Consider the following 11,624-nt stretch of genomic DNA (forward strand, 5'->3'; position numbering starts at 1 on the left):
AGGTGTCTCGAGGAGGGAGGTGTCACGGGGAGGAGGTGTCACGGGGAGGGGGGAGGGAGGTGTCACGGGGAGCGGGGCCGTCCAGGGGAGCGGGGGTCGGCGCGGACCGAGGGTCGCCGGGCACTGACGGGCGGGCCGGGGCGGGCGCGGGCGGCGGCGCGCACCTGTCACCTCCCGAGGTCGCCCGGCGCCCAGCGCCCCGCCCGCCGACGGGCCCGCGGCGCCCCTCCGCCGCCCAGTGCGGGCGCCGGCCTGCAGCGCCAGCCCGCCGGGAAGTAAAGTTAGGGTCCAGTCGGCGCCGCGGGCCCGGCCGCCCCGCTCGCCGCCGCCGCCGCCGCCGCCGCCCGAGCGCCCGCGTCCCGGGAAGGTTCGGAGCCCCGAGGCCGTGCGAGCCTGGAGCGCGCCAGCCGGGTCCCCGGCGCCCGAGCCTGGTCGCGCCCCCGCCGGCGGCCCGCCGCCATCCCGCCAGCCCACACCAGAGCCTGGACCCCCGCCCTCGGCGACGCGGCCGGCCCCGCCGCCTTACCAGCTCGGCGGACGCCGCGCTCCCTCATCCGCAGAACCTCGGGTCTCCTCAGCCGCCGCCGCGCCAACTCCCCGCCCCCGCCCGCTCAGGTAACCCGGGAAACCGGGAACCCCTCCCCTTCCTCCCGCACCGCCAGGACCCAGGCCTGCGCCTCTGCGCCTGCGCCAGGCCCCGCCCCGCCCGCCGAAGCCCCGCCCTGCGGGGGAGGGCACGCCGGGGTCGCCGGCGTGACGCGCGGCGCCGTACAGCCAACGGGAAGAAGGGGCGAGCCCGGTGTGGGCGGGGCCTGGGCGGATGGGCGGGGCTAGTTGCCTGGGCCACCGGGCCCCTCCCTCCCCCGCCCTCCTTCCCTCTTCTCCGCTTCCTAGCCCTGGGCAAGCACGTTTGCACACAGCGGGTGCTGCGGCTGACGTCCACCCCACTCCCCAGCAAACTTCAGCCAGCCTTCCGAACCGTCTCCTAAGCCCACATAACACTGCCTGAGCAGTTTAGCTACACACACACACACACACACACCCGCCCTCCACATCTAATCAGCATCAGTCATCATCCCCCACCTTTGGTATCTGATCGCCCCGGCCTGCCTTCTCCAGGAATCTTTTTTTTTTTTTTTTTTTTTTTTTTTTTGCCAGTCCTGGGCTTGAGCTCAGGGCCTGAGCACTGTCCTTGGACTTTCTCAAGGCTAGAGCTCTACCACTTGAGCCTCAGCACCACTTCCGGCTTTTTTCTATGTATGTGGTACCGAGGAATCGAACCCGGGTCTTCGCGCATGCTAGGCAAGCACTCTAACCACTAGGCCACACTCCCGGCCCCTTCTCCAGGAATCTTGTTAGGTTTGTTTATGAACACATCCGTGTATAGAAGCCTGGGTATGTCCACCCCTCTAGAGTGTGGGAGCCACAAGTTAACTCCAAGGAGGTTTCCAGCATGTCTCTGTCACTGACTGCCTGCCCAGCATAAATTTGGTAGGCTACTGTCTTAGGCAGTTTGGCATCTAAGGAGCCACTCATCCCCACCTTCTAATCACTGCACCAGGCTTTAAAATACCAGAATGCCTCAGGAAGAGCTTCAACTGCAGAGTTAAAATAATACAATCCATCAGCAAGTAGTCTGCAGGTTGACAGAAATTGCTGTGGAATCAGCCACTGAAGTAATTTTTTCGCACAGGGCTCAAGAAATAGAAACCATTCAGGATATTCTGCCTAAAGGCTGGCTTTCCTAATGCAGCTCTTCAGTTCTTCAACTTTCACTCATTAAAAAAAAATTGTTCTTGTGGGTAATGGGACTTGAACTCGGGCTGGGCGCTATCCTTGAGCTCTTCAGCTCAAGGCTACCACCCTACCCTTGAGCCAAGCCTCATTTCCCATTTTCTAGAGGTTAATTGGAGATAAGAGTCTCAGGTCCTTTTGTGCTCAGGCAGGCTTTGAACCTTATCCTCAGATCTCAGCCTCCTGAGTATCTAGGATTACAGGAGTGAGCCACGCGAGCCCCTCCCACCCCCACTTCACCCATTAAAATCTTAAATCCTCCCCCTTTAGAGGGTGGAGAGGTACAGGAGTTTGAACTCATGGCCTCGTGCTAGGCAGGTACTTTATTACCTGAGTCATGCTTCCGACTTTTTTTTGCCTTAGTTATTTTTTTAGATTTTTCAAGTGGCAGGTGCAGGAATCTCAGATATATGGCACCACGCCTAGCTTCTGTTTGATACGAGGTTCTCAATAACTTGTTGCTTTGAGTTACCTTGAACTTCTATCTTTCAGATCTGCACCTCCCTAATTGCTGGGATTACAGACATGAGCTGTCATACCTGAGCCTAAACAGTCCTTTTTAATGAACAAGTCACACTAATGTCAAGTAATAAAATTACTTTCTATTTCCCTTGTTATTTCATTAACTCAAAAGGAAATGAGACAGACTTTGTATGACATTAGTGAACATATGGCCCTCAAAGTACTTTTATTCACAAAAGGCACAAAGTAATGTCATCTGTGACTCTGATCTCTATATTCCTGAATCATAAAGCATTTTAATCAAGCTGCTTCGGTGCTGATTTTGTTCAATGATATCTTGGAAAGTAAATATTAAGCATACACATTAGATAAAACTTAGGTTAAAAGATTTCAGGTAAGCCAAGCTCGGTGGCTCACACTTATAAATCTAGCTGAGATCTAAAGGATCAAGGTTCAAAGCTAGCCCAGGCACAAAAGGACCTGAGACTCCAATTAACCTCTAGAAAACGGGAAGTGAGACTGGGCTCAAGGTTAGGGTGGTAGCCTTGGGCTGAAGAGCTTAGGGACAGCACCCAGGCCAAACTCAAGCCCCATGACCCACAAAAATAAATTTCTGGTGAGCTCATACCTTTAATCCTAGGTACTCAGGAGGCTGAGATCTGAGGATCTAGGTTCAAAGCCAGCCTAGGCAGGAAAGTTTATGAGACTCTAATCTCTAACCACCAGAAAACCCAAAGTGGTGCTTTGTGGCTCAAAGTGGTAGAGCACTAGCCTGGAGTGCAAAAGCTCAAGGACAGTACCCAGGCCCTAAATTCAAACCCCATGACCGAGAGAGAGAGAGAGAGAGAGAGAGAGAGAGAGAGAGAGAGAGAGAGAGAGAGAGAGAGAGAGAGAGATTTGAAATGAACACCAAGAAAAATAATACGTGTATAAAAATGAAACCCTATGTATGTGTACATAGCACACTGGTGGTAAATTCTCCAGATAATTAGACTCTAAAATTAAGCTTTAGGGACATGGGTATAATCTCAGCTTCTCAATAGGCAAAGATAGGAAGACCAGCTTGGGTGAAATCAGGACCCTATCTGAAAAGCAAAGTGAGAGAAAAGGAAGGAATATATAGCTCAAGTGGTAGAGTGTTTGCTTAGCAAGTGAAAAATCTTTGAGTTCACTGCCCAGTAGTACACATAATAAATACATGAACTAAAAAAAAAAAAAACAAACTAAAATGAGATTGTAACACCAGAGCTTTAAAATATTCAGTCAGTGTAAATGTACACATTTTCCCAATTATCTATTGCCTAAAAACCTTCAAATGTCTTCAGTGACTAATAGATATGTAAATCGCATTGTGTCACAAATCCATGGAAAACTTGCAGTGACCCCATTTCACTTAGTTAAAGCCAAAGTCCTGATTCTGACCTTCAGAGCTCAGTACCAGCTGGTTTTCCATAGCCTACTCTCCCAACATTGCCTCTTTACTATTTACCAAACATGCCAGACAGGCTCTTGGTGAAGGCCTTTGACCAGCCTATCCCAGGATGACGTGATTTTTCTCCAGAGAGTCTGTGGGATTGCATTATGCCCTTGCCTCTTTACTGCTTTAACTCTGGTTTTCCTTCTCTCAAGCTTACACTAATCACTACCCTAAACCTAAGCAGTTAGAACTTCTGCCCTAGGATCCTCTGCTTGAGTACTCTCATAGGACAAATCTCCTTTTTTTAAAAAAAAAAGTTGTTTTTTTTGTTTGTTTGTTTGTGTTTTGTGGGTCATGGGGCTTGAACTCTGGACCTAGGTGCTGTCCTTGAGCTCTTCAGCTCAAGGCTACCGCCCTATCCCTGGAACCACAGCCCCACTTCCCATTTTCTAGTGATTAATTGGAGATAAGTCTCACATTCTTTTGTGCCCAGGCTGGCTTTGAACCTCAATCCTCAGATCTCAGCCTCCTGAGTGGCTAGGATTACAGGCATGAGCCACTGTACCCAGCTTAAAAAAATTTTTTTTAATTCACAGAGATGATCTGTCACTTGAGGTCTTTAAATAGGTGCCTTGAAACTTCATTAAAGGGGCCAATTCATAATTAATAGCAACTTACGCTCTTTGCAAACATGATCAGATTTTAGTATGATTCTTCTGTGTCATTTGCGCGCATTTTCAGTCCCTGAAAGTGTCCATACTCATACTCAAGCTATTGCATTAAAAGGAGATCTATAAACGTCACGATACCTTCTAATGCCATAGCCTTTACGACAAGCTAAGAGTCTTAAGCCAATCCCTGGTTTCCTTCTTTGCCATGGTGATCTGGAGTTCTACTTCCATATGGAAAAAGAGACTTCTGGGCACTAGTACCATTCATTCTCATGAAAGCTTGCAATTTTTTTTGGTCAAATTTTGATTGCTTTTCTACCTACCATAAAAATACATTGTGTGTGTGTGTGTGTGTGTGTGTGTGTGTGTGTGTGTGTGTGTGTGTGTGTAACTTCAAAATTAGACAAATATACATTATAGAAAATAAAGTATGCTTTGCTCTCATCCCAGAGACAATCCAGCTAGACCCCAGTGACTCACGCCTGTCATCCTAGCTGTTCAGAAAGCGAGGATCTGAGGATCATGGTTCAAAGCCAGCCCAGGCAGAAAAGTCTATGAGACTTCTTTATCTCCAGCTAACCAACAAAAAGCTGGAAACAGAGCATGGCTTAAATGGTAGATGTCTAGCCTTAAGCAAAAAAGCTAAGAAACAGGGCCTAGGCTGAGTCCAAGTCCCAGTACTAGTACACACACAGACACACAGACACACACACACACACAGACACACACACACACACACACTGCCACATGCCCACAGATGCTTTAGTAGATATATGTTCTCATTCTTGTCCTTAATATGATCTTATCACCGTCAGTCATTGAAAAAAAGAGATTTTGAACCATTACCAAGCCTAATTCTAGATAAGTCATTTACTTGGCATTTCTTTTCTAAATAGCAAATATTTGTCTATCTTGATTCCCAATATAGCCCCATGGCCAACAAGTTTCTGATTAACTGTCTGCTGTAACCTACATGAACTAATTTTTTTTTTAATTCTTAGAAGTGCAAACTAACTCTGGACTACACAATCAACTAGCTAGGAAGTAAAAGGAAATTTTAAAGCATCATTATAAGAAATATAGATACCCTGGGCTGGGAGCATGGCCTAGTGATAGAGTGCTTGCCTACCATTCACAAAGCCCTGGGTTTGATTCCTTGGTACAATGTATACAAACAAAGCCAAAGTGGGGCTCTGACTCAAATAGTAGAGCACTAGCCTTGAGAAAGCTCAAAGATAGTGCCCAGGCCCTGAGGTCAAGCCCCAGGACAGAAGGAAGAGGAGGAGGAGGAGGAGGAGGAGGAGGAGGAGGAGGAGGAGGAGGAGGAGGAGGAGGAGGAGGAGGAGGAGGAAGAGAAGAAGAGATACAGGTTTCCTGTCCATTCCTTGTTATGAAGCCACAAACCCAGGTGACCAGAGCAGATTAACTATTGTAAGAAATCTCCAAAGCTCACAAGAAACTAGAAGCATGCAGACCAAGTGTCCCACAGATTCGTGAATGGAATATTGATTGACAGCACACATCAGTGCAGATCGGGAGGCCAGGTAAAGAGCAAGTTAAGATCACACATGGTCAGGACGTGTGTTTCACTATCTATGCAAAAACCTCCTTAAAAAACAAATTCTTCTTAGATTCTGCTTCAAGCACTCTAGTCTGGGACAACATGTGCTTATTAATAGGATCGATGTAGTGAGTGTTACACAAAGCTAATTTATTTTATTTTCGATTCTGTGGTTTGAATCAAGGCCTTGTAAATGCTAGGCACATGCTCTACCACTCAGCCACATCCCCATCCCACAGAGCTAAATTTAGTCAACACTGTCTTTCATTGTGAAACTTTGCTCCTCCAACTTTTTTTTTTTGAGGGGGGGAGAGGGTCATGGGGCTTGAACTCCACCTGGGCGCTGTCCCTGAGCTCTTCAGCTCCAGGCTACCACCCTACCCTTGAGCCAAGGCCCACTTCCCATTTTCTAGAGGTTAATTAGAGATAAGAGTCTCAGGTCCTTTTGTGCTTGGGCTGGCTTTGAACCTTGATCTCAGCCTCCTGAGCAGCTAGGATCACAGGCGTGAGCCACTGCATCGCTTCCCTGAGCTTCTTTTTACTCAAGGCTAGCACTCTACCACTAAGCCACAGCACCACTTCTGACTTTTTCTGTTCATGTACTGAGGAATGGAACCCAGGGCAATATAATTTAAGATTCCAATTAAAAGACTCATTTACTCTTTCATCTAGTGAAAATAAAGGACAACCAACTCACTGTGGTAGACAACCTAACATTATCTTCCCTAACTCCCTGCTCCAGACAACCTAACATTACCTTTCCTAACCCCTGCCTGCTCACTTGGCTGTGGGCACGGTGCTTTGGCCTTTTTGTGTTCCCAGGTGCCTGGTCTGGTAACTATTCAGTGACATTTTTTCATAAATGAGGAAGAAGATGATGTGGAAGCATGCAAATAACTTGCTCGGAGTAAGGTGTCTTCTCACTCTTTGAAAGAAGCTATGTAAGTTCTGGTAGTTCCCCTCCCCCTGCCTAGCAGAGCAGCCTTCTGATCTGGGTGCTGGGTGCTGTGGCATCCTGTTTGTTAGAAGAGTTCTGTTCCAGGCAAAGGGAAATCACAGCTACCCCCACTGCACGCTTCCTCAGCACCCTGTGTCAGCCTGTCCTGGTGGCACAGGATGGACACGTTTGACACCGTGCCTGGACACGCGTGCTGTGCAGCCCTTCCTTCAGCCCGGTGTCTGTTTAAGTCTGGAAGTCTGCTGTGTGGTTGACACCACAGAACAGCAGGGCCGCCGCAGTTCAGACCCTGTGTGATGTGTGGCTCAAGTGGTAAAGCACTAACCTTGAGCCAGAAAGCTCAGGGACACCACCCAGGTATGACAGAGAGAGCAAGAGAGACCAGACAGACAGGGAAGGAAGGAAGGAAGGAAGGAAGGAAGGAAGGAAGGAAGGAAGGAAGGAAGGAAGGAAGGAAGGAAGGAAACAATAGGCAGGCATTGTTTACAGGTTCCTGCCTGAAATCCTAGCTATTCAGGAAGCTGATCACAGTTTGAAGCCAGCCCAGGCAGGAAAATCAGTGAGACTCTTATCTCCAATAAACTACTCAGAAAAAGCCGGAAGTGGTTCTGTGGCTCAAGTGGTAGAGTGCTAGCCTTGAGAAAAAGAATCTCAGGGACAGTGCCCAGGCCCTGAGTTCAAGCCCTAAGACCAACACACACACACGTACACAAAAATAATATGGGCTGGGAGTTTGGCATGCATGAAGGTCCAGGTTCGATTCCTTAGTACCACATAACATAGAAAAAGCCAGAAGTGGTGCTGTGGCTCAAGTGGTAGAGCTCCAGCCTTGAGAAAGCCCAAAGACAGTGCTCAAGCCCTGAGTTGAAGCCCAAGGACTGGCAAAAAAAAAAAAGGAAAGAAAATAAGAATACATATTGCTATCACTTTCATTTTACTGTCAATAAAGATATAGGGTATTCTAAAATTATTGTATATTTACTAGGAAAGACTATGTAACCACAGATAAGGTTTTAAATTAAAAATTACAACTTTAAACCAAGAATAGTGGCACAAGCCTATAAACCCAACTAGTTATTGAGGAAGAGGGCAGAGAGTTCTTGAGGCCAGCTCAAAGTTAGTGAGACCTCATCTCAAAAGGCTCAAACAGAGATGGGGGGGGGGAGAGGGTAGGAGAAAGGGAGGGAAGGGAAGAGGAGGGGAGAGGAAGAGGAGCATATGTTTACATCAGCGCCCCCCCCACGGGAAGGGAGTGTTGGGGTGGCACCTCCTGCCCCTCCTCCTGTCTGTCCTTAGTGTGGGATCCGCATGTGGTTCACCTTTACAGTGCTGGCACCAGGTCCCTGCTCCAGGCTTTGGACCCTGCCTGGGTCTTGGAACTAGCTTTGCTCTCCACTAGGCTCGTGGGTACGTCTGCAGCAGCCTGCTTTAGTGGAGTCTTCTCCTTGGATGATGGGCACTTAATGTCTGCATTTCTTGGCATCTGTGAGGTGATTCATGCAGAAAGGGACAGAGGGACAATTTGCATCAGCCTGGACAGCAAGTCCAGGAACCCGGGGAACAGACCTGTGACCCTCTCAGCTGCACCCTGCCCCTTGTCCTACCACGGTTGCAGGCAAGAGCACACAGGAGGAGGAAAGTAACACAGACCAAGAGCTCGCAGCCCCTGAACCCCGTACCCTGGGGGAGCTAGGTAGCGAATGTCTTCATCCTTCCTGCTCCAGCCCCAGGACTCCCCGGTGGTCATCCACGCACTTCCTTCATGTGCAGAGGGGTCTGGGCAAAACAGCACCCTAGCAAAACCAGAAAAGTGGAACAGGACAAAAACAGAACCCCAGCACTGGCACTCACTGTCCTCCCATCTCCAAACGGGGGGACCCTCCGTTTACCTCAGGATAGAGACCTTTGCCTTAGACCGCCTCCCACTTGGCTGGAAGTGATAGGAGCTGTGGGGGGCCTTCTGCACAGTGTCAGGAAGCTCGAGACAGAGCACAGGCCGTGGGGGCTCCCTAGAGTGCTGAGTGCCAGGGAAGACATCATTTGATGAGTAACTGATGCGGAGTCACAGGGGAGTGAGCCTGGGGGTCATGCAGCACAGAGGAGGGGCCCTAATCCAGGCAGGGCTCAGAGAAGCCCATCTTCTCTTGGGGCCTCCAGGGCGAGCCTGCCCTGCCAGCCCTTGGTGCAATCCATAACACAAGTGTGGACCTCTTCCAGATTTACCAGAGAATGAACTAATTTTGTAACCGATTAGGTCTACAAGAGGAAGCAGAGAGCTTAAGCAATCACTTGCCCAATGCCACGAATTACGCAGTGCTGAAACTCTTGTGAAAACTGACAGGGAGCCATTGCAGAGCCCAAGCCGGCTTCGCTTCAGAGTTTATGTTCCCGCTAAAGAACCTCCTGGGGTGTTGCTCAATATGTTTTGCAGGGCTTGTCTATCTGCCTGCCTTCTCCATTGCCAATGTTTTGGAGATGATTCGCTGCTAAGGGGGAAAGCTTGGTACAGGGCAGACATGGCGGGGATTTTGAACAGGGTCATGCAGACTCCAGGCAATGTGCTAGGAGATGTGGGTTCTGGTTCTGATGCTTCGCCCTGCACACACTCGCTTCTGAGCCTCATTGCACAGTGTCCGCCTGACTCAATGGGTTTGGGTCTTCCTATTCTCTGTTCCAGCAGACAGCAGCACCTCCTGCCTTCCTCCACACACTGTGAACCCAGCCAGGCCCGGCTGAGGGCTGGCTCAGGAAAGCTTGGATGCCACCGCATCTATTATTGAAGCAAGGGAAAAGAAAAGCTCTCTCTCTCTTCCCAGGGTGAGTGTGGGAGGGGGGCATTAGCAGAGGTCATCTTGAATCCTCAACCTCCGCTCAGCAAGCAGAGAGCTCACTTCCAACTGGTTTGTCAGAGCGCGATCTTAGTCTGTTAATTCTGTCACACCGCATTCCAAGTCTCATTGGAATGGTTCCAGATGAAAAAACAAACACACGAACAAACAGCGAGTCCTGGGGACGGAACAGCCATGCCATCTGGTGCAGGAGCCTGGGAAAGAGGGCTGGAAATCAGATCTGGATCCTTGGCAAATGACCCAGGGGCCAAGAGCAAAAGAAACTTAAGGACGATGTCCAGGCCCTAGCTAGGCCTGGTACCAAAAGAAGAGAGTGTTTAGTTTCCACAGAGTATCTCCTTTTGCCCTACACCTGGACAACCGCTCAATCCTGCTTCTCAGGCCAGGTCTGGTTCCTTTCCATCCTAATTTCCATTGACAATCGCCCTGGTCCCTGACCTGTCTCCTTCCATCTCCAGTGTTTTTTTCTGCCCATCAGTCTGTGTCTCACAGAATCACTCATCTTGTCACCACGCTGTAAGGCATGTTCTGAGCTCCACACACAAACTCCCACAGACCCTGTGTGGTAAAACACAGCCAGTTTCACAGTAGCCCTCAAGCTCCTCCACGGTGGACTGGGGGATGGGCTCGGCGCCTGCAGGGCTGAGGCCATGTCTGGATAGTATGGGTAGGCGATGGCTTGGAGTGAGAGAAAGGATGAGTCACTGTGCTGTTTTCAGTGTATGTCACAGACTATAAAAAGAGAACGGTCAATTATATTCTGAATAGAAAACAATATCCAAATCACATTGGCTTGAAGGACACTCAGCCACAAGAATTTGTCCAGCATCTGCTCTGTGCCAGACAATATAGCAGGGGGCCAATGGGAGATGTGCAGTCCCAGCTCCCAAGGATGGGAGGAAGACAGGCAAACGGAGGGTTTGTGCCACCCCCAGCAGGGCCCCTCCGTGTGAACACAGCCACATCCCAGCAAGGGGAGATACCCAGGACTGAGGCAAAAGCGACTCCAACTCAGTATCTGAAGCTTTCACTTATTGGCTGGCACTCTGCCACCTAAACCACACTTCCAACCTCGTCTTTCTTCTCCCTCCTCCTGCCCCAGATGAGGACTCAGCAGGAAGGCGCCATCTGCAAGCTGGGAAGAGAACAAACACCTGAATCTTGGATTCAGCCTGTGCAGATGGACGCAGTCATTCCAGTACTGCACGTACGAGCTGCTGCTCCGCTCACCCCATGCCCTCGAGGACTTGGGAAGCAAGGTCTGAACCCCTTCCTCTCCTGGCATGCACCTTCCTTGTGCTTCTCTTGTACAGATGTAGAACTAGGAGCCGAGAGGTGTCAGTGAACACACTGAGTCACACAGCTACTCGGAGATAGAACCAGGACTCGGGCCAGAACTGCAGCCTGTGAGTCTAGAGGCCTCGTTCTCTCAAGGACCGGACCTCCCTTTCAATCTGTGGGAATGAGCACCCAGAAGTTCAGATCGGAGCGCCCCTGCCCGGGAGAGCCATCACCCGATGCTCTGATTAAGAAGTACAAGCCACAGCCATGTGACGGTATCATGGGGCACGGGCTCCCACAGCTGGGCTGCAGGATTTAGGCTGGCCGTGGGCAGGCAGGCTGGGAGCGGGGCAGCTGTGCCATCTCACACACAAGCCACACTTCCTTTTGAAAATTAAACAGTATCCATTTCCTGCTGGTTCTCAATGACATTTAGATTTTTTTAACAGAAGGTGAAAAGGCCCGTCTTATTTTCGCTAATGGGAGTCATATGCTTTACACAAAGTCTTAAGCTGGTGCACAATGAAGTTCTTTGTCAACAATCTTCACATACAAGAAAATAGCCAGCGTAAGCGGGATGGAAGGAGAGAGTGAGACTCGCACAGGTCCAGCCCGGGGCCTGGCGATCGGG

At 49.9% G+C, this 11,624-nt stretch overlaps 1 long non-coding RNA gene across 2 annotated transcripts; it reads left to right on the plus strand.

Annotated features, from left to right (window-relative positions):
• The first annotated feature begins 366 nt into the window (after positions 1-366).
• LOC150045830 (uncharacterized) lies at positions 367-11,405 on the plus strand. 2 transcript variants are annotated; one of them, XR_016532687.1, is made up of 3 exons: positions 367-615; positions 9,541-9,680; positions 10,815-11,405. It is a non-coding gene; the product is annotated as an uncharacterized LOC150045830 (long non-coding RNA). The 2 variants fall into 2 exon arrangements; XR_016532686.1 differs by having other exon boundaries at positions 9,544-9,680.
• Positions 11,406-11,624: the final 219 nt, after the last annotated feature.

This window comes from Megascapheus bottae, chromosome 26 (assembly GCF_031878675.1).
Source record: "Megascapheus bottae isolate mThoBot1 chromosome 26, mThoBot2.hap1, whole genome shotgun sequence".
NCBI classification, from domain to species: Eukaryota; Metazoa; Chordata; class Mammalia; order Rodentia; family Geomyidae; genus Megascapheus; species Megascapheus bottae.